We start from the raw sequence: 20,328 nt of genomic DNA, 5'->3' as shown, positions 1-20,328 counted from the left end.
ATTGCATGCACCTGGACGATCCGATTGGGTGGTCCTTGACGAGTGAAATTTTGGGCACACACGGGGCCACCGTCATGGGGTGGTTTTGGTTGCGCCCTATCATGCGCGAAAGCCGAGGCCGAGGCCTCCTGTCAGTGATGCACACCCGCTCCTGGGTGGAGTCTCTAGCGCCAAGAGGCCACCCATCTGGGATCCTACGTCGGTGAGGGTGCCATTTGTGTCGTCTGGTGCATGATGGCCTCCTGCTGTTAGCTCTGGCGCGGTCCGCACTGTTCGATCGACGCAATGTCCCACACCTGACCATTCTCCCTTTGGGGTCCATGACGTGTGCCCCGGGAGCAAGATCGGGGCCGCGTGTCTGCGGAGATTTTTGTCGCGCTGGTGTGCGCTGTCTTGCCCACTTCCTGTCGTGTGTCGGGCAAGACGGGTCTGTGTGTCTATGTCACTTACCCTGGGTATGCGCGGGTGAAATGCATTCGCTTCTCGATGGGCTTCCTCGTTCGTGGGAGCCAGGTCGGGCGTGACCGCTGGTCGTGAGGTGCTCGACCTCTTTGAGTCGCGATGAGGTGAGTCAGGGTGTTTCGATTTTCTACAAGGTCGGTTGAGTTTTCCTATAAATTTATCATTGTATGCTATTTATTGGACGCGGAGCACGCTGTCCTTCCTCTCGCTTCATTCTGCGGGTGCTTCTTCAAGCTTACCCAGCCGGCTTCGAGCTTACTCGGCGTTACCGGCTTTAAGCTTACTCAGTGTCGTCGGCTTCTACTTTGTTTTGTTGTCAGGGTATCTTTCGGTTTCCTCGGTGCACATACTTCAGTTGTCATGACGCTGGCCCCGGGCGCGCTGGTCCTCCCAACTGGGTCGCCCGGGTCTTAGTCGTCCAGGTAGATTAGACGGCTCGGAGCCGCCTGAAAACACACAAGTGTAAGGGATCAGTTGTAAACTTTTCAATAAATAAGAGTGTCGAACCAATGACAAGCTAAAGGTAGAATTAATAATCTCTTAAGTTTTATCGACCACCAATACAACTCTAGCACACTTAACGTTCGTTTTACCTAGAACAATAAATAAAACTACCTTGTGGGATTGAAAAAATAGCTTTACAAGGTAATAAAGATCTAGGTGTTTGTTTTAATAAAAGAACAATAAAGTGAAGGGTTTTGAAAGAACAATAAAGGAAAGGATTGTCCCTAAGCAATTGGATATGAAACATCAGTGATACTCATCATACCTATGAGGCAGGGGCCTAAACGATAGTGTCTTCAATCTTATATTACATGACTAACAGATGGTTGTTCTCACATGAACACGTCACGTGTACCCTAGATGCCGGGGGTGATGCACTGCAGCTCATGTTGAAGGAGTCTCACCGGAAGCACGATTCGCAAGTCGACCGGAGAGAACTTTTGAGGACCCGAAACCCTACACTCCCAGGAGGGACCCCGTCGGGGAGTGCGGCGGCTATGGGCTGCCCTAGGTCGGTCAAGCCGCCCCTAGAGCCTCGCGATTCGCAGCTCTCCAACACGAAGAATGATGAAGAACGAGGGAGTAAGAACGAGGGAGGGACAAGACGTAAATGAAAAAGTTGTAGATGTGTTTGCTATTGTGTGTTGTTATTCAATCGACTGTCATGCCTTAAGAGGCGGATGTACATCCTACGCAAGGAAATGTTAGAATTCACGTTCAAAACCCTAGTTTAGGTCCAACTCGGAATCCGAACTTTCCAGAACTGTTTGGTTTACAACTTGGGTGCACCTTGCGGGTCTTTTTGAGGCAGTAAACGACCTCGGATGAAAATGATCCAAAAAGCAATCTTGACCGTTTCGACGAGATGAACAACTTTCATATTGAACTTTTTTTATCAGAGGCCATCTTGAGGGGGGTTTCGGCTGTTTTATGAAGTCTGAAGCAGAGAAATCCAAAACTCGGATGAGCATCCCGGAGTGTCCGGCCATCCTCACAGAAATCCAAAACCCGGATGATTATCCCCAAAGTGTCCGGCCATCCTGATGCAGCCACGTATTTTTGACTCTAACTTTTACATACTACCTTGGATTAAGGCGATTTTTATATCAAAATCGACCGTTTCGACGAGATGAAAACAATTCATGTAGAAAATTTTCTCATATGAAGCCGTCTTGGAGACGTAATTGGCCGAACAGTACTTTGAGTGCCAAAATCTTATTAGTCCGAGCACGGTTTCAACCGTTTAGATGAGATTGTTCGTTGATGACCCAAACGTCAAAGTTTCTCATTTTGATGATACAAAACTTTTACATGTTGAAAACTTTTCTATTTGAGATCATTTTAACTAAGTTTTTGATCATGCCATAATCTAGTGTCAACAACGGCGTGGCAGTAGTACTCTTAAGATAGACTTTTGTTTCGCATTATATATATGCCAACTAATAAAGAAATGTGTGTTTATCTGAACTTTTTCATACGTTCATTGCTGAAAAGATTATTTTTATCCGACGTGGTACTAAATTATTGTACGTTCGTATGGTAAAAAAGGAAAAAAAGGTTTGTCCAGAATTTCATATTTGCGGCGCGCCTTGTGGCGCAGTGAAGCCAACCGATATATTTTCCTACCCACGCAGCTAGGAAGACCCTATTTGCCGCACATTGCGGGAAATAGAACAAAGCGCCCAAGCCTTGGGCGGCCCGTTTTCTTTTTTCCTGTGTTCTTTTTATATTTTACTTTTTCTTTTCCTTTCTCGTTTTTTACTTTTTCTTTCTTTCAGTTCCAAGTTTATTTTTATTTTTTAAATTTTATTCATAAATTCAGGATTCAAAACATGTTCAGAATTTCAATTTTTCTTCAATTTTTTGAAAAAAGTTCAGAATTTCAAAATTTTGTTCACGTTTGACAATTGTAACAAACAACAACAAACAACAACAACAACAACAACAAAGCCTTTAGTCCCAAACAAGTTGGGGTAGGCTAGAGGTGAAACCCATAAGATCTCGGAACCAACTCATGGCTCTGGCACATGGATAGCAAGCTTCCACGCACCCCTGTCCATAGCTAGCTCTTTGTCGATACTCCAATCCTTCAGGTCTCTCTTAACGGACTCCTCCCATGTCAAAATCGATCGACCCCGCCCTCTCTTGACATTCTCCGCACGCTTTAGCCGTCCGCTATGCACTGGAGCTTCTGGGGGCCTTTGCTGAATATTTCCAAACCATCTCAAACGATGTTGGACAAGCTTCTCCTCAATTTGTGCTACCCCAACTCTATCTCGTATATCATCATTCCGGACTCGATCCTTCCTCGTGTGGCCACACATCCATCTCAACATACGCATCTCCGCCACACCTAACTGTTGAACATGTCGCCTTTTAGTCGGCCAACACTCCGTGCCATACAACATTGCGGGTCGAACCGCCATCCTGTAGAACTTGCCTTTTAGCTTTTGTGGCACTCTCTTGTCACAGAGAATGCCAGAAGCTTGGCGCCACTTCATCCATCCGGCTTTGATTCGATGGTTCACATCTTCATCAATACCCCCATCCTCCTGCAATATTGACCCCAAATACCGAAAGGTGTCCTTCCGAGGTACCACCTGGCCATCAAGGCTAACCTCCTCCTCCTCACAGCTAGTAGTACTGAAACCGCACATCATGTACTCGGTTTTAGTTCTACTAAGCCTAAACCCTTTCGATTCCAAGGTTTGTCTCCATAACTCTAACTTCCTATTTACCCCCGTCCGACTATCGTCAACTAGCACCACATCATCCGCAAAGAGCATACACCATGGGATATCTCCTTGTATACCCCTTGTGACCTCATCCATCACCAATGCAAAAAGATAAGGGCTCAAAGCTGACCCCTGATGCAGTCCTATCTTAATCGGGAAGTCATCGGTGTCGACATCACTTGTTCGAACACTTGTCACAACATTATTGTACATGTCCTTGATGAGGGTAATGTACTTTGCTGGGACTTTGTGTTTCTCCAAGGCCCACCACATGACATTCCGCGGTATCTTATCATAGGCCTTCTCCAAGTCAATGAACACCATATGCAAGTCCTTCTTATGCTCCCTATATCTCTCCATAAGTTGTCGTACCAAGAAAATGGCTTCCATGGTCGACCTCCCAGGCATGAAACCAAACTGATTTTTGGTCACGCTTGTCATTCTTCTTAAGCGGTGCTCAATGACTCTCTCCCATAGCTTCATTGTATGGCTCATCAGCTTAATTCCACGGTAATTAGTACAACTCTGAACATCCCCCTTGTTCTTGAAGATTGGTACTAATATACTCCGTCTCCATTCTTCTGGCATCTTGTTTGCCCGAAAAATGAGGTTGAAAAGCTTGGTTAGCCATACTATCGCTATGTCCCCGAGACCTTTCCACACCTCAATGGGGATACAATCAGGGCCCATCGCCTTGCCTCCTTTCATCCTTTTTAAAGCCTCCTTCACCTCAGACTCCTGGATGCGCCGCACAAAACGCATGCTGGTCTCATCAAAGGAGTCATTCAGTTCAATGGTAGAACTCTCATTCTCCCCATTGAACAGCTTGTCGAAGTACTCCCGCCATCTATGCTTAATCTCTTCGTCCTTCACCAAGAGTTGGCCTGCTCCGTCCTTGATGCATTTGACTTGGCCAATATCCCTCGTCTTCCTCTCCCGGATCTTAGCCATCTTATAGATGTCCCTTTCACCTTCCTTCGTGCCTAACCGTTGGTAGAGGTCCTCATATGCCCGACCCCTTGCTTCACCAACAGCTCGCTTTGCGGCCTTCTTCGCCATCTTGTACTTCTCTATGTTGTCTGCACTCCTATCCAGGTATAGGCGTCTGAAGCAATCTTTCTTCTCTTTAAGCGCCTTCTGGACATCATCATTCCACCACCAGGTATCCTTATCTTCGCTTCTCCTTCCCCTGGACACTCCAAACTCCTCCGAGGCCACCTTACGAATGCAAGTCGCCATCTTCATCCACACATTGTCCGCATCCCCTCCTTCCTCCCAAGGGCCCTCCTTAAATACCCTCTCCTTGAACACCTGAGCTACCTCCCCCTTGAGCTTCCACCACTTCGTTCTAGCGACCTTGGCACGCTTATCCCGCTGGACACGAATCCGAAAGCGGAAGTCAGCAACCACCAGCTTATGCTGGGGTACAACACTCTCCCCAGGTATCACCTTACAGTCTAGGCACGCACGCCTATCTTCTCTTCTCGAGAGGATGAAATCAATCTGGCTAGAGTGTTGGCCACTACTAAAAGTCACCAGATGTGATTCTCTCTTTCTAAAGAGGGTGTTAGCTACAATCATGTTGTAGGCTAGAGCAAAGCTTAAGACATCTTCTCCTTCTTGATTCCTGATGCCATAGCCAAAGCCCCCATGCGCCCCTTCAAAACCTGTGTTAGATGTACCCACGTGGCCATTGAGGTCTCCTCCTATGAAGAGCTTCTCACCAATCGGTACACTCCTAACCATGTCTTCCAAGCCTTCCCAGAACTCCCTCTTGGTGTTCTCATTGTGGCCTACTTGCGGGGCATATGCGCTGATAACATTGAGAACCAAGTCCTCAGCTACCAGCTTGACCAGGATAATCCGGTCCCCACGTCTCCTGACGTCTACCACTCCATACTTGAGGCTCTTGTTGATCAAGATGCCTACGCCATTTCTGTTTGCAGCCGTCCCCGTGTACCACAGCTTGAAGCCGGTATCCTCCACCTCCTTCGCCTTCTGTCCTCTCCATTTGGTTTCTTGGACGCAAAGGATATCAACACCTCTCCTCACTGCTGCATCAACTAGCTCCCGAAGCTTCCCTGTCAGAGACCCTACATTCCAGCTACCTAAGCAAATCCTCCTAGGCTCGGCTAGCTTCCTTACCCTTCGCACTCGTCGAGTCAAATGCGAAGACCCTTGCTCATTTTCCACTACATCCGGGCGCCGATGTAGCGCGCCACTAAGGATGCGACGACCCGATCCTCGCTCACTTGCCACCGTATCCGGATCAAGATACGGCGCGCCACTTGGGGGGTGACGGCCCGGCCCTTTCCCATTTTCCACCACACCCGGGTTCCGATGTGGCGCGTTGCTGAGAGGGTTACGCCCCAACAAAAATCTTTTGGGTTTCATCTCCATAAGAGTGGCTGAGTTTTTACGTTGGCTCGCCAAGCCTATCACAACCCTCCTCCTTTACCCGGGCTTGGGACCGGCTATGTTGAGACAACATAGGCGGAGTTTCACGTTTGACAATTGTCCAAAACTTTATTTTTTTCTCGTTCTAAAATTTGTTCTAAATTGAAAAAAACATCCCATTTTTACAAACCTTTTTGTGTTTTCTAAAATTGTTTGAAATTTTCAAATAAAACTTGCATTTCAAAATGTACGAAATTCTAAAAGTATTCTTCTTTTAGTGAAATTTCACAAATTAAAAATAATGTTTTTTTATGAAAATACACATTTTCTAAATACACATTTTCTAAAAAAATTCTTAATTTTTTAACATGTTCTAGTTTTAAAAATTATTAAGAAATTCAAAAGGTTCATATTTTTAGAAAAGTTTCATGTTTTAACAAATTATTTGTGGATATTAAAAAAATTCTCCTTTCAAATTTTGTTCGTGTTTTTTCAAAAATGTATGGAGTTTTCCAAAAATGGTTCATAATTTTTTAAATAGTTCGGGATTTCAAAAATTGTTCATATTTTCATGAATATTTGGCAATTCATAATAATGATTATTGTTAGTAAAGTTCAAACAATCTTTCAAACTTTATGCTGTAGTATGTTCGTAAATATTTGCACTGCCCATTGGTTAGCAGGACCTGTTTGTTCGAGTGGATGGCAGCACTTTGTCAGGTCATTGAGGTCCTGGGCTCGATCCTTCAACTTGGCATTTCTTCTGGATTTTTACTCCCGCCTTACAAAGACATGTCATTTCGGTGGTGCCCGAGCCTTTCAAAACCCATGCAATTTAGCCGGCCCAACTACCTCGGAAATAAGGGTCGCATCAATTTATGTACGTGTGTGAAACTACATGTATAGTAAGCTGGATGAAGGATGGATGGATTATGCTGGACGATGGATGGATGGATTGATACATGAGTTAGCTAGAAAAGGGCCCTAAATTTCTTGAGGGTTGCTACCTGAGGAAAAGGTAAGAGTAGGAGAAGACCTGGCGCACTCCCATATTATGAAACTTCACACCTTAAATCCCCTTGCTTAATGAATGGAAAAATAGCAGAGTAGAATTAACTCCGGTAGTACTATATCGATGGCTTGTACAACGACGGTCGCGCTCTCCTGCTCGGGCAACATCTCATCATAACACGGGACCAGTGGTGCCAGCGAGTTACCGAAGTCATCCATGCTAATGTCGGCGTCTGCCTTTACGAACATGATGCCTTCGCCCGTGCACTCGACCACGAGCTTCCTCGTTGGTTCAAGCTCCAGGAACAGGCTAGAGAGAGGGTAATAGTGCACAAGCGCCTTCGAGATCACCGACTTGATGACCTTCACCGGGTCAATGCCGGACTTGGAGGCGTCTCAGCGGTATAAGAAAGCACCAGAATGGTAGAAGCGGAGGACCTCCTGGTCGTCGATGTCGGAGAGCACCTTGAACTCGTAGGGCGTGGGCCTCGCCGGCATGACAAGCTCACGCTCGCCCCGCCGGACGGACAAGGTCGTTAGTGCCCATGCCACAGACATATCTGCCTGCCTAGAAACTGCAGGTGATCACTAGTAGAAAACAGGGCTTTGGTTGGAGCCTGGCCAGCCCATTAGTCCCGGTTCAGTCAAGAACAAGGACCCATGGGGGGCTTACGTCCCGGTCCATGCGCCCAGGGCCCGGCCGGGCCTCGGGAGGCATTTGTCCTGGTTCATGTGGACCCATTTGTCCCGGTTCTAGGCACGAACCGGGACCAATGGTCCTCGCTCCTGGCCCACAGCCATTGGTCCCAGTTCGTGCTTAGAACCGGGACAGAAGGGTGGCCTTTAGTCCCGGTTCCAGCCACGAACCGGGACCAATGAGGTGGCTATATATACCCCATCACCGCGGCAGAGCACTCCACATTGCTCTGTTTTTTCTGGCAGGTGAGGGGAGAGCTTTGTGGTGCTCTAGCTCACCTCCTATGCACATGAGGTGTTCGATGAAATGCCCGAGCCACACTAGTTAAGCCTTTTCCTCTTCAAGCTCCATTTTCCTCGAGATTTGTCCAGGTTTAGCGGTCTGTTACGTCCCATCTCCGTCTTCACCGCCGTCGATCGCCCACGCCGATCTCGCTGCCGGCACCATCGTGGTGAGCCTCTTGTTCTTATCTTCTTTCTGAAAGGAAAAAAATTCTTACTTTAGATAGATACTTGTCTAATTTTCTTACTTTTATTATTTCTTGTTATTATATTGTGCGATGGTTTTGGTATCCGCCCCCGTCGGCCCTCATCCTGGCTATGATTCAGATGTGGTATATATTATCTTTCATAAATATTTGGTTCATTTATTATTTATGACAATTATGCCGACCAACATGACATAGATTTTTTTATCTAGGAGGTAGTTGAACCGGAAATTCCAACCGACCCTATTGTCGAGAGGTTAAATTTAGTTGAAGAAGAAAACAATTACTTGAAGGAAAAATAAAAAAAATTGAGGAGGAGAAGATGATATTGGAGTTGCATGTTGCGGATGTCGTCGATGATCACAAGATCAAGATGGATACAATGCGGTTGAAGATTAGAAAGATTAGAAAATATGCCATTCATACCGAGGCTTGGTATCATTATGCTGTTGGATCAATTGTTACCTTGGTTGTCATTATGATCGCATTTGTTGTTGCGTTCAAAGGTTTTACATAGTTTCAATGTATGGTTTAACTAGATGCGCTGGAGAGCTATAAGTTGTTCAATGAGAACTATGTATGTACTACGGTTTAAACGATGAAGATTCTCCATAGTTACGGTGCAATAAGCAAAGGACACAAGCGAAGAAAAAGTGAAACTTTCTCTCCACAACTATTATGATGATGCCTTTGATCTAGAATATCACTGCAGTTACATGTGAAGAAATAAATGCCTTTTGTAACAGATGAGTTTTTGTCTGAAACCCTGATACTTCGAAAAAGATTGTCCATTTTGTACACGAAGTGCATCTAGTTTTTGCCGTAACCCTCTCAACTTTTTTGCACATGCTATGTGGATGAAATGATGATACCATGCCAACTTACAATCTTTTCAGAGTTCATTTGAAATGCTTTTGAATTTCAGGGTCTTATAGCTCAAAAAATCAGTAAATGCATGAAAAATAACAAATGAATTCACAAAGGGTTGAAAATTGATGATGTGGCTTTGAATGGTGCATTTTGAACACACAAAAATTCTGGAGTTCAAATAAGTTCAAAAAAATGAAATCCCTTTGTAACACATGAGTTTTTGTCTGAAACCCTGATACCTCGAAAGAGATTGTCCGTTTTGTACATGAAGTGCATCTTGTTTTTGCCGTAACTCTCTCAACTTTTTTGCACATGCTATGTGGGTCAAATGATATTACCATGCCAACTTTCAACCTTTTCAGAGTTCATTTGAAATGCTTTTGAATTTCAAGGTCTTATAGCTAAAAAAATCAGTAAATGCATGAAAAATAGCAAATGAAGTCAGAAAGGGTTGAAAATTGATGATGTGGCTTTGAATGATGCATTTCTAGCACACAAAATGTCTGGAGTTCAAATAAGTTCAAAAAATGAAATCCCTTTGTAATAGATGTGTTTTTGTCTGAAACCCTGATACTTCGAAAGAGATTGTCCGTTTTGTACACGAAGTGCATCTAGTTTTTGCCGTAACCCTCTCAACATTTTTGCACATGCTATGTGGGTGAAATTATAATTGATACGTCTCCAACGTATCTATAAATTTTGATTGTTCCATGCTATTATATTATCAACCTTGGATGTTTTATATGCATTTATATGCTATTTTATATGATTTTTGGGACTAACCTATTAACCCAGAGCCCAGTGCCAGCTTCTGTTTTCCCCCTGTTCCAGTGTTTCACAGAAAAGGAATATCAAACAGAGTCCAAACGGAATGAAACCTTTGGAAAAGTTATTTTGGAAAGAAAGCAATACAGGAGACTTGGAGTGCACGTCAGGGGATCAATGAGGAGAGCACGAGGCAGGGGGCGCGCCCACCCTCCTGGGCGCGCCCTCCATCCTTGTGGGCCCCTCGTGGCTCCCCTAATGTATTTCTTCCGCCTATATATATCCATATACCCTAAAACTACCAGGGAGCACAATAGATCAGGAGTTCTGCCACCAGAAGCCTCCGTAGCCACCGAAAACCAATCTAGACCCGTTCTGGCACCCTGCCAGACAGGGGAATCCCTCTCCAGTGGCCGTCTTCATCATCCCGGCGCTCTCCATGACGAGGAGGGAGTATTTGTCCCTCGGGGTTGAGGTTATGTACCAGTAGCTATGTGTTTTATCTTTCTCTCTCTCTCTCTCTCGTGTTCTTGAGGTGGTACGATCTTGATGCATCGTGAGCTTTGCTATTATAGTTGGATCTTATGATGTTTCTGCCCCTCTACTCTCTTGTAATGGATTGAGTTTTCCCTTTGAAGTTATCTTATCGTATTGAGTCTTTAAGGATTTGAGAACACTTGATGTATGTCTTGCATGGGATAACCGTGGTGACAATGGGTTATTCTATTGATTCACTTGATGTATGTTTTGGTGATCAACTTGCGGGTTCCGCCCATGAACCTATGCATAGGGGTTGGCACACGTTTTCGTCTTGACTCTCCGGTGGAAACTTTGGGGCACTCTTTGAAGTACTTTGTGTTGGTTTGAATAGATAAATCTGAGATTGTGTGATGCATATCGTCTAATCGTACCCGCGGATACTTGAGGGGACATTGGAGTATCTAGGTGACATTAGGGTTTTGATTGATTTCTGTCTTAAGGTGTTATTCTAGTATGAACTCTAGGATAGATTGAACGGAAAGAATAGCTTCATGTTATTTTACTACGTACTCTTGAATAGATCGATCAGAAAGAATAACTTTGAGGTGGTTTCGTACCCTACCATAATGTCTTCGTTTTTTCTCGCTATTAGTGGCTTTGGAGTGACTCTTTGTTGCATGTTGAGGGATAGTTATATGATCCAATTATGTTATTATTGTTGAGAGAACTTGCACTAGTGAAAGTATGAACCCTAGGCCTTGTTTCCTACCATTGCAATACCGTTTATGCTTACTTTTACCACTTGTTACCCTGCTGTTTTTATATTTTCAGATTACAAAAACCTTTATCTACCATCCATATTGCACTTGTATCACCATCTCTTCGCCGAACTAGTGCACCTATACAATTTACCATTGTATTGGGTGTGTTGGGGACACAAGAGACTCTTTGTTATTTGGTTGCAGGGTTGCTTGAGAGAGACCATCTTGATCCTACGCCTCCTACGGGTTGATAAACCTTAGGTCATCCACTTGATGGAAATTTGCTACTGTCCTACAAACCTCTGCACTTGGAGGCCCAACAACGTCTACAAGAAGAAGGTTGTGTAGTAGACATCAAGCTCTTTTCCGGCGACGTCGCCGGGGAGGTTAGCGCTTGAAGGTATATCTTTAGATCTTGCAATCAAATCTTTTAGTTTCGTGTTTTATCACTAGTTTAGTCTATAAAAGAAAACTACAAAAAATGGAATTAAAGGTACCTCATATGCTTCATCTTTTTAATATCTATCATGAAAATAAGGATTCCGATAATTGTGCTCAAGTGCTAGAAGAAGAAATCTATAAAATGTTTGGCACTAAATATTTGAATGATGAGCATGATTGCAATGTTGTTAGTATGAATTCCTTGAATATCCATGATGCTAATGATATGCAAAGCCACAAGCTTGGGGATGCTATGTTTGATGAAGATGATATTTTTTGTCCCCCAAGTTTTGATGAGCTAATTTATTATGATGAGAGCATGCCCCTATTTATGATGATTATTGTGATGACTTGTATGCTATAAAGAATAATGATGTCCATGAAACTTGTAATCATGATTTTAACTCTCAATTGGATTATGCCTCACATGATAGTTATTGTTTTGAGTTTGCTCCCACTATTCCGAATGAGAAGAATTTTGCTTATGTGGAGAGTAATAAAATCTCTATGCTTGTAGATCATGAAAAGAATGCTTTATGTGATAGTTATATTGTTGAATTCATTCATGATGCTACTGAAAATTATTATGAGGGAGGAACATATGCTTGTACAAATTGCAATAATATCAACTTTCCTCTCTATGCGCTTAAAATCTTGAAGTTATGCTTGTTTTGCTTTCCTATGCTAGTTGATTATTGTTCCCATAAATTGTTTGATCACAAAATCCCTATGCATAGGAAGTGTGTTAGGCTTAAATGTTCTAGTTATATTCTTCATGATGCTCTCTTTATGTTTCAATTCTTATCTTTTATGTGAGCATCGTTGAAATCATCAAGCCTAGCTAGGGGCGTTAAACGATAGCGCTTGTTGGGAGGCAACCCAATTTTATTTTTGTTCCTTGATTTTTGCTCCTGTTTAGTAATAAATATTTTATCTAGCCTCTATTATGATTGAGTTTTTATGTTTTAATTAGTGTTTGTGCCAAGTAGAACCGTTGGGAAGACTTAGGGAAAGTCTTGTTGATCTTGCTGTAAAAAACAGAAACTTTAGCCCTCACGAGAATTGCTGCCATTTTTATTTGGATAGTGATATTTAGTTAATTCTTTTATCAGATGATTAATAGATAAATTCCTCACGTCCAGAAATTTATTTTAGAATTTTTGGGGTTCCAGAAGTTTGTGTTAGTTACAGATTACTACAGACTGTTCTGTTTCTGACAGATTCTGTTTTTCGTGTGTTGTTTGCTTATTTTAATGAATCTGTGAGTAGTATCAGAGGGTATGAACCATAGATGAGTTGGAATACAGTAGATATTACACCAATATAAATAAGGAATGAGTTCATTACAGTACCTCGAAGTGGTGTTTTCTTTTCTTTCGCTAACGGAGCTCATGAGTTTTCTACTTTAAGTTTTGTGTTGTGAAGTTTTCAAGTTTTGGGTAAAGATTGATGGATTATGGAACAAGGAGTGGCAAGAGCCTAAGCTTGTGGATGCCCAAGGCACACCAAGGCAATATTCAAGGATAACCAAGAGCCTAAGCTTGGGGATGCCCCGGAAGGCATCCCCTCTTTCGTCTTCGTTCATCAGTAACTTTACTTGGAGCTATATTTTTATTTACCACATGATATGTGTTTTGCTTGGAGCGTCATTTTATTTTATTTAGTTTTGCTTGATGTTTGAATAAAATAACAAGATCTGAAATTATTAAATGTTAGAGAGTCTTCATATAGTTGCATAATTATTCGACTACTCATTGATCTTCACTTATATCTTCCGGAGTAGTTTGTTGTTGCTCTAGTGCTTCACTTATATATTTTTAGAGCACGGTGGTGGTTTTATTTTATAGAAATAGATGAACTCTCATACTTCACTTATATTATTTTGAGAGTCCTAAACAGCATGGTAATTTGCTTTGGCTATGAATTTAGTCCTAATATGATGGGCATCCAAGAGGGATATAATAAAAACTTTCATATAGAGTGCATTGAATACTAAGAGAAGTTTGATACTTGATAATTGTTTTGAGATATGGAGATGGTGATATTAGAGTCGTGATAGTTGAGTAGTTGTGAATTTGAGAAATGCTTGTGTTGAAGTTTGTGATTCCCGTAGCATGCACGTATGGTGAACCGTTATGTTAAGAAGTCGGAGCATGATGTATATATTGATTGTCTTCCTTATGAGTGGCGGTCGGGGACGGGCGATGGTCTTTTCCTACCAATCTATCCCCCTAGGAGCATGCGCGTATTACTTTGTTTCGGTAACTGATAGATTGTTGCAATAAGTATGTGAGTTCTTTATGACTAATGTTGAGTCCATGGATTATACGCACTCTCACCCTTCCACCATTGCTAGCCTCTCTAGTATCCCGCAACTTTCGTCGGTACCATAAACCCACCATATACCTTCCTAAAAACAGCCACCATACCTACCTACCATGGCATTTCCATAGCCATTCCGAGATATATTGCCATGCAACTTTCCACCGTTCCGTTTACTATGACACGCTCCATCATTGTCATATTGCTTTGCATGATCATATAGTTGACATTGTATTTGTGGCAAAGCCACCGTTCATAATTCTTTCATACATGTCACTCATGCATCATTGCATATCCCGGTACACTACCGGAGGCATTCATATAGAGTCATACTTTGTTCTAGTATCGAGTTATAATCCTTGAGTTGTAAATAAATAGAAGTGTGATGATCATCATTAATAGAGCATTGTCCCCAAAAAAGAGAAAGTCCAAATAAAAAAAGAAAGGCCAAATAAAAAAAGAAAGGCCAAAAAGGGGGCAATGCTACTATCCTTTTACCACACTTGTGCTTCAAAGTAGCACCATGATCTTCATGATAGAGAGTCTCTTGTTTTGTCACTTTCATATACTAGTAGGAAATTTTCATTATAGAACTTGGCTTGTATATTCCAACAATGGGCTTCCTCAAGTGCCCTAGGTCTTTGTGAGCAAGCAAGTTGGATGCACACCCACTTAGTTTCTCTTGTTGAGCTTTCATACATTTATAGCTCTAGTGCATCCGTTGCATGGCAATCCCTACTCACTCACATTGATATCTATTAATGGGCATCTCCATAGCCCGTTGATACGCCTAGTTGATGTGAGACTATCTTATCCTTTTTGTCTTCTCCACAACCACCATTCTATTCCACCTATAGTGCTATATCCATGGATCACGCTTAGATATTGCGTGAAGATTGAAAAAGTTTGAGAACAGCAAAAGTATGAAACAATTGCTTAGCTTGTCATCGGGGTTGTGCATGATTTAAATATGTTGTGTGGTGAAGATGGAGCATAGCCAGACTATATAATTTTGTAGGGATAGGTTTCTTTGGCCATGTTATTTTGAGAAGACATGATTGCTTTGTTAGTATGCTTGAAGTATTATTATTTTTATGTCAATATTAAACTTTTGTCTTGAATCTTATGGATCTAAACATTCTTGCCACAATAAAGAGAACTACATGGATAAATATGTTAGGTAGCATTCCACATCAAAAATTCTGTTTTTATTATTTACCTACTCGGGGACGAGCATGAATTAAGCTTGGGGATGCTGATACGTCTCCAACATATCTATAATTTTTGATTGTTCCATGCTATTATATTATCAACCTTGGATGTTTTATGTGTATTTATATGCTATTTTATATGATTTTTGGGACTAACCTATTAACCTAGAGCCGAGTGCCAGTTTGTGTTTTTCCCTTGTTTCAGTGTTTCGCAGAAAAGGAATATCAAATGGAGTCCAAACGGAATGAAACCTTCGGAAAAGTTATTTTTGGAAAGAAAGCAATACAGGAGACTTGGAGTGCACGTCAGGGGATCAACGAGGAGAGCACGAGGCAGGGGGGCGCGCCCTCCACCCTCGTGGGCCCCTCGTGGCTCCCCTGATGTACCAGTAGCTATGTGGTTTATCTTTCTCTCTCTCTCTCTCTCTCTCTCGTGTTCTTGAGGTGGTACGATCTTGATGTATCGCGAGCTTTTCTATTATAGTTGGATCTTATGATGTTTCTGCCCCTCTACTCTCTTGTAATGGATTGAGTTTTCCCTTTGAAGTTATCTTATCGTATTGAGTCTTTAAGGATTTGAGAACACTTGATGTATGTCTTGCGTGGGATAACCGTGGTGGCAATGGGTTATTCTATTGATTCACTTGATGTATGTTTTGGTGATCAATTTGCGGGTTCCGCCCATGAACCTATGCATAGGGGTTGGCACAAGTTTTCGTCTTGACTCTCCGGTAGAAACTTTGGGGCACTCTTTGAAGTACTTGGTGTTGGTTTGAATAGATGAATCTGAGATTGTGTGATGCATATCGTATAATCATACCCGCGGATACTTGAGGTGACATTGGAGTATCTAGGTGAAATTAGGGTTTTGATTGATTTCTATCTTAAGGTGTTATTCTAGTACGAACTCTAGGATAGATTGAACGGAAAGAATAGCTTCATGTTATTTTACTACGGACTCTTGAATAGATCGATCAGAAAGAATAACTTTGAGGTGGTTTCGTACCCTACCATAATGTCTTCGTTTGTTCTCCGCTATTAGTGGCTTTGGAGCGACTCTTTGTTGCATGTTGAGGGATAGTTATATGATCCAATTATGTTATTATTGTTGAGAGAACTTGCACTAGTGAAAGTATGAACCCTAGGCCTTGTTTCCTAGCATTGCAATACCGTTTATGCCCACTTTTACCACTTGTTACCCTGCTATTTTTATATTTTCAGATTACAAAAACCTTTATGTACCATCCATATTGCACTTGTATCACCATCTCTTCGCCGAACTAGTGCACCTATACAATTACCATTGTATTGGGTGTGTTGGGGACACAAGAGACTCTTTGTTATTTGGTTGCAGGGTTGCTTGAGAGAGACCATCTTCATCCTACGCCTCCTATGGATTGATAAACCTTAGGTCATCCACTTGAGGAAAATTTTCTGCTGTCCTACAAACCTCTGCACTTGGAGGCCCAACAACGTCTACAAGAAGAAGGTTGTGTAGTAGACATCAATGATACCATGGCAACTTTCAACCTTTTTAGAGTTTATTTGAAATGCTTTTGAATTTCAAGGTCTTATAGCTAAAAAACAGTAAATGCATGAAAAATAATAAATGAAGTCAGAAAGGGTTGAAAATTGATGATGTGGCTTTGAATGGTGCATTTTGAACACACAAAAAGTCTGGAGTTCAAATAAGTTCAAAAAAATGAAATCCCTTTGTAACACATGTGTTTTTGTCTCAAACCCTGATACTTTGAAAGAGATTGTCCGTTCTGTACACAAAGTGCATCTAGTTTTTACCGTAACCCTCTCAACTTTTTAGCACATGCTATGTGGGTGAAATGATGATACCATGCCAGCTTTCAACCCTTTCAGAGTTCATTTGAAATGCTTTTGAATTTCAGAGTCTTATAGCTAAAAAAATCAATAAATGCATGAAAAATAACAAATGAAGTCAGAAAAGGTTGAAAATTGATGATGTGGCTTTGAATGGTGCATTTTGAACACACAGAAAGTCTGGAGTTCAAATAAGTTCAAAAAATGAAATCCCTTTGTAACATATGAGTTTTCGGCTAAAACCATGATACTTCGAAAGATGTTGTCCATTTCGTACATGAACTGCATCCAGTTTTGTCTGTAACCCTCTTAAGTTTTTTAGTGCATGCTATGTGGGTGAAATGATGACACCATGCCAATTTTCAACCTCTTCAGAGTTCATCTGAAGTGCTTTTCAATTTCAGGGTCATTTAGCTCAAAGAATGAACTAATATAAAAATGAATGATCTGGAAAACTTTTATGAAACTCTAATAGCAAAAACAATAAACTAAAAGAATGAACTAGAAAACTTTAATGAAACTCTCATAGAAAAAAGAATGAACTAGAAAACTTTAATGAAACTCTAATAGCAAAAGGAATCAACTAAAAAGTTTTATAAACCTCTAGTATTGTTGAAACTAAAATTATATAAAATTTATGCAACTAAGATTATCAAAGTATTTTCTGTTCAAAACATTACAAGCAAAAAGAATTTTTATAAAGAACTTTTTGTTAGAAACTTTAATAGCAAAAAGAATTATCATAAAGATTTCTTTTGTTAGAAACTAAAATAACGAAGACTGTTTTTGAATATAATGATAAAACAAATTAATATTAAATAACAGGAAAAAGAATCACTCCAAAATCTATTTTTATACTAAAGTTAATCATAAACTTGTGGTTCACACAAATATCAAATAATTCAAATTTAAACTATTCAAATTGGAAAATTAATGGCACTAGCAGAAAGTTTATAATTTTTATTACCTAAAACCAAAAAGAATAACTGAAAAACTAGTAAGTATTTTGCTGTAAGTAGAAACAAAATAAAACAAAATAAAACAAAAAATAAAGCAAAAAAACTGGAAAAAACTAAAAAGAGTGCCGCCTACTGGGCCACCACAGCCTGCATACGACTAGAAACCCGCTAGTGGGGCCAAGGTGCAGGCCCGTAGTAGGCCCAGTAGGCCCACATGCACAGAGAGTGGATTTAGGCCCATAAGCCAGTAGTAGAGAGGAACTCGAAGTGGTCGGCTCGGCAGGGCTTACAAACCACTTCGAGCCCCTCTCGACTAGCGAGGTGGGACTAAACATCGCACCGCACTGCGCCAGTTTCAGCACACGACCTTTGGTCCCGGTTGGTGCCACCAACCGGGACTAAAGGGGGCCATTGGTCCCGGTTCGTAGCACCAACCGGGACCAAAGGTCTCTGCATTGGTCCCGGTCCATGCCAAGAACCGGGACTAAAGCTTCATGTATATAAGGCACACTTGTGAAAAATTTGGTTTTCATCTTGCAGTTCGCCCCCGACAACGCGCGCGGAGACTTCCTCGATGCCGCCAGGATACCGGACGCCGTCGCCCCCGCCCCGGAGCCCATGTCGATGTCGTCCGTCACCCACGCCGTCGCCGTCCACTGTCCACACCATCGCCGTCGCCCGTGCCCTGCCCCCGCACGCGCACCCGGATCCTCTGCACGCCGACGCCGTCCGCCGCCCCACCGTCGATGCCGTCACCGCCCCCGCCGTCGCCCTCGCCGGCCGGCCGCGCTGTGAGCCGCCGCTGCCCCGACTCTTTTTTCATATTTGTATTTTTTCCATGTATATATACTAGTAATTTGTAGAGATTATTATGTATAGTCACAGTACTAAATCATTAAATTATGTAAATTACAGAGTAACAATTTTCTATATGAAGAATGCATTAGGCAAAACCTTTACTTTTTTCTAAATTTTCTATTTGAACATTTCTTTAAAAAAACAAAAAATACTACTTTATTGAATATTCTCTGATTTAGGTTAGTGCATTAGATGTTAGGATAGTTTTCATTTTATGTTAGTTGAATTAGATGTTTTTTAGTAAGTGTTTGATAGAATTAGTTAGAAAAATATAATAGAACTAGTTAAACTAGTTTATTTTTAATAAGTACTACTTTATTTTATTTATAGTAAGTGATTAGTTGAACTAGTTGATTTAATAAAACTAGTTGATTTTACTATAGAAGTTGTTTATTTTTAGTAAGTACTACTTTATTTTATTTATAGTAAGTGCTTAGTTGAACTAGTTGATTTAATAAAACTAATTTATTTTACTATAGAAGTAGTTTATTTTTGTAAGAAAAATTAATAGAACTAGTTTATTTTACTATAGAAGTGGTTTATATTTAGTAAGAAAATTAGTAGAACTAGTTTATTTTTTAGTTAAACGATATGTCCTTTTTTAGAAAGATAATTAAACAATATTTCAGGTTGACTTTAAGTCTGTCGAGTCTCCACCATATATGAGAGGACGAAGAATCACGACTGTTGTCGTGGGGGTAGCTTCTCCTTCGTTTCCCGTGTGCTAGACAATTTGGTGTAATGCACTCGGGAACGAAAGGAGGAGCTACCATCACCGACGGTCGCAAATGTCAGAGAGGAATCAATGAGGGAGAGTCTCCACCATATATGAGAGGACGAAGAATCCCGACTGTTGCCGTGGGGGTAGCTTCTTCTTCGTTCCCGTGTGCTAGACAATTTGGTGTAATGCACTCGGGAACGAAAGGAGGAGCTACCATCACCGACGGTCGCAAATGTCAAAGAGGAATCAGTGAGGGATCAGAGTCTCCACCATATATGAGAGGACGAAGAATCCCGACTGTTGTCATGGGGGTAGCTTCTCCTTCGTCCCCGTGTGCTAGACAATTTGGTGTAATGCACTTGGGAACGAAAGGAGGAGCTGCCATCACCGACGGTCGAATATATACACCATGTGAGCTGAGAGTTTTCAAGAAAAGACTCGACAGACCGATAGTCAACCCGTGATGAATAATAATGATCTAATTTAGTTTTTGTAGTACATATATTTAATTGTAAATGTTTAATCTTTGTATTATGAACATAGGAAATGTCGTATTCGGACAACGAAAGTCTCCCGGAGGAGTGTGATGACCCACAAGTATAGGGGATCTATCGTAGTCCTTTCGATAAGTAAGAGTGTCGGACCCAATGAGGAGCAGAAGGAAATCATAAGCAGTTTTCAGTAAGGTATTCTCTGCAAGCACTGAAATTATCGCTAATAGGTAGTTTTGTGATAAGGTAATCTGTAACGGGTAACAAGTAATAAAAGTAAATAAGGTGCAGCAAGATGGCCCAATCCTTTTTGTAGCAAAGGA

This window comes from Triticum aestivum, chromosome 2A, assembly GCF_018294505.1.
Source record: "Triticum aestivum cultivar Chinese Spring chromosome 2A, IWGSC CS RefSeq v2.1, whole genome shotgun sequence".
Taxonomy (NCBI): domain Eukaryota; kingdom Viridiplantae; phylum Streptophyta; class Magnoliopsida; order Poales; family Poaceae; genus Triticum; species Triticum aestivum.
The sequence above is the reverse complement of the archived record's forward strand: the minus strand, read 5'-3'. Positions refer to the sequence as shown.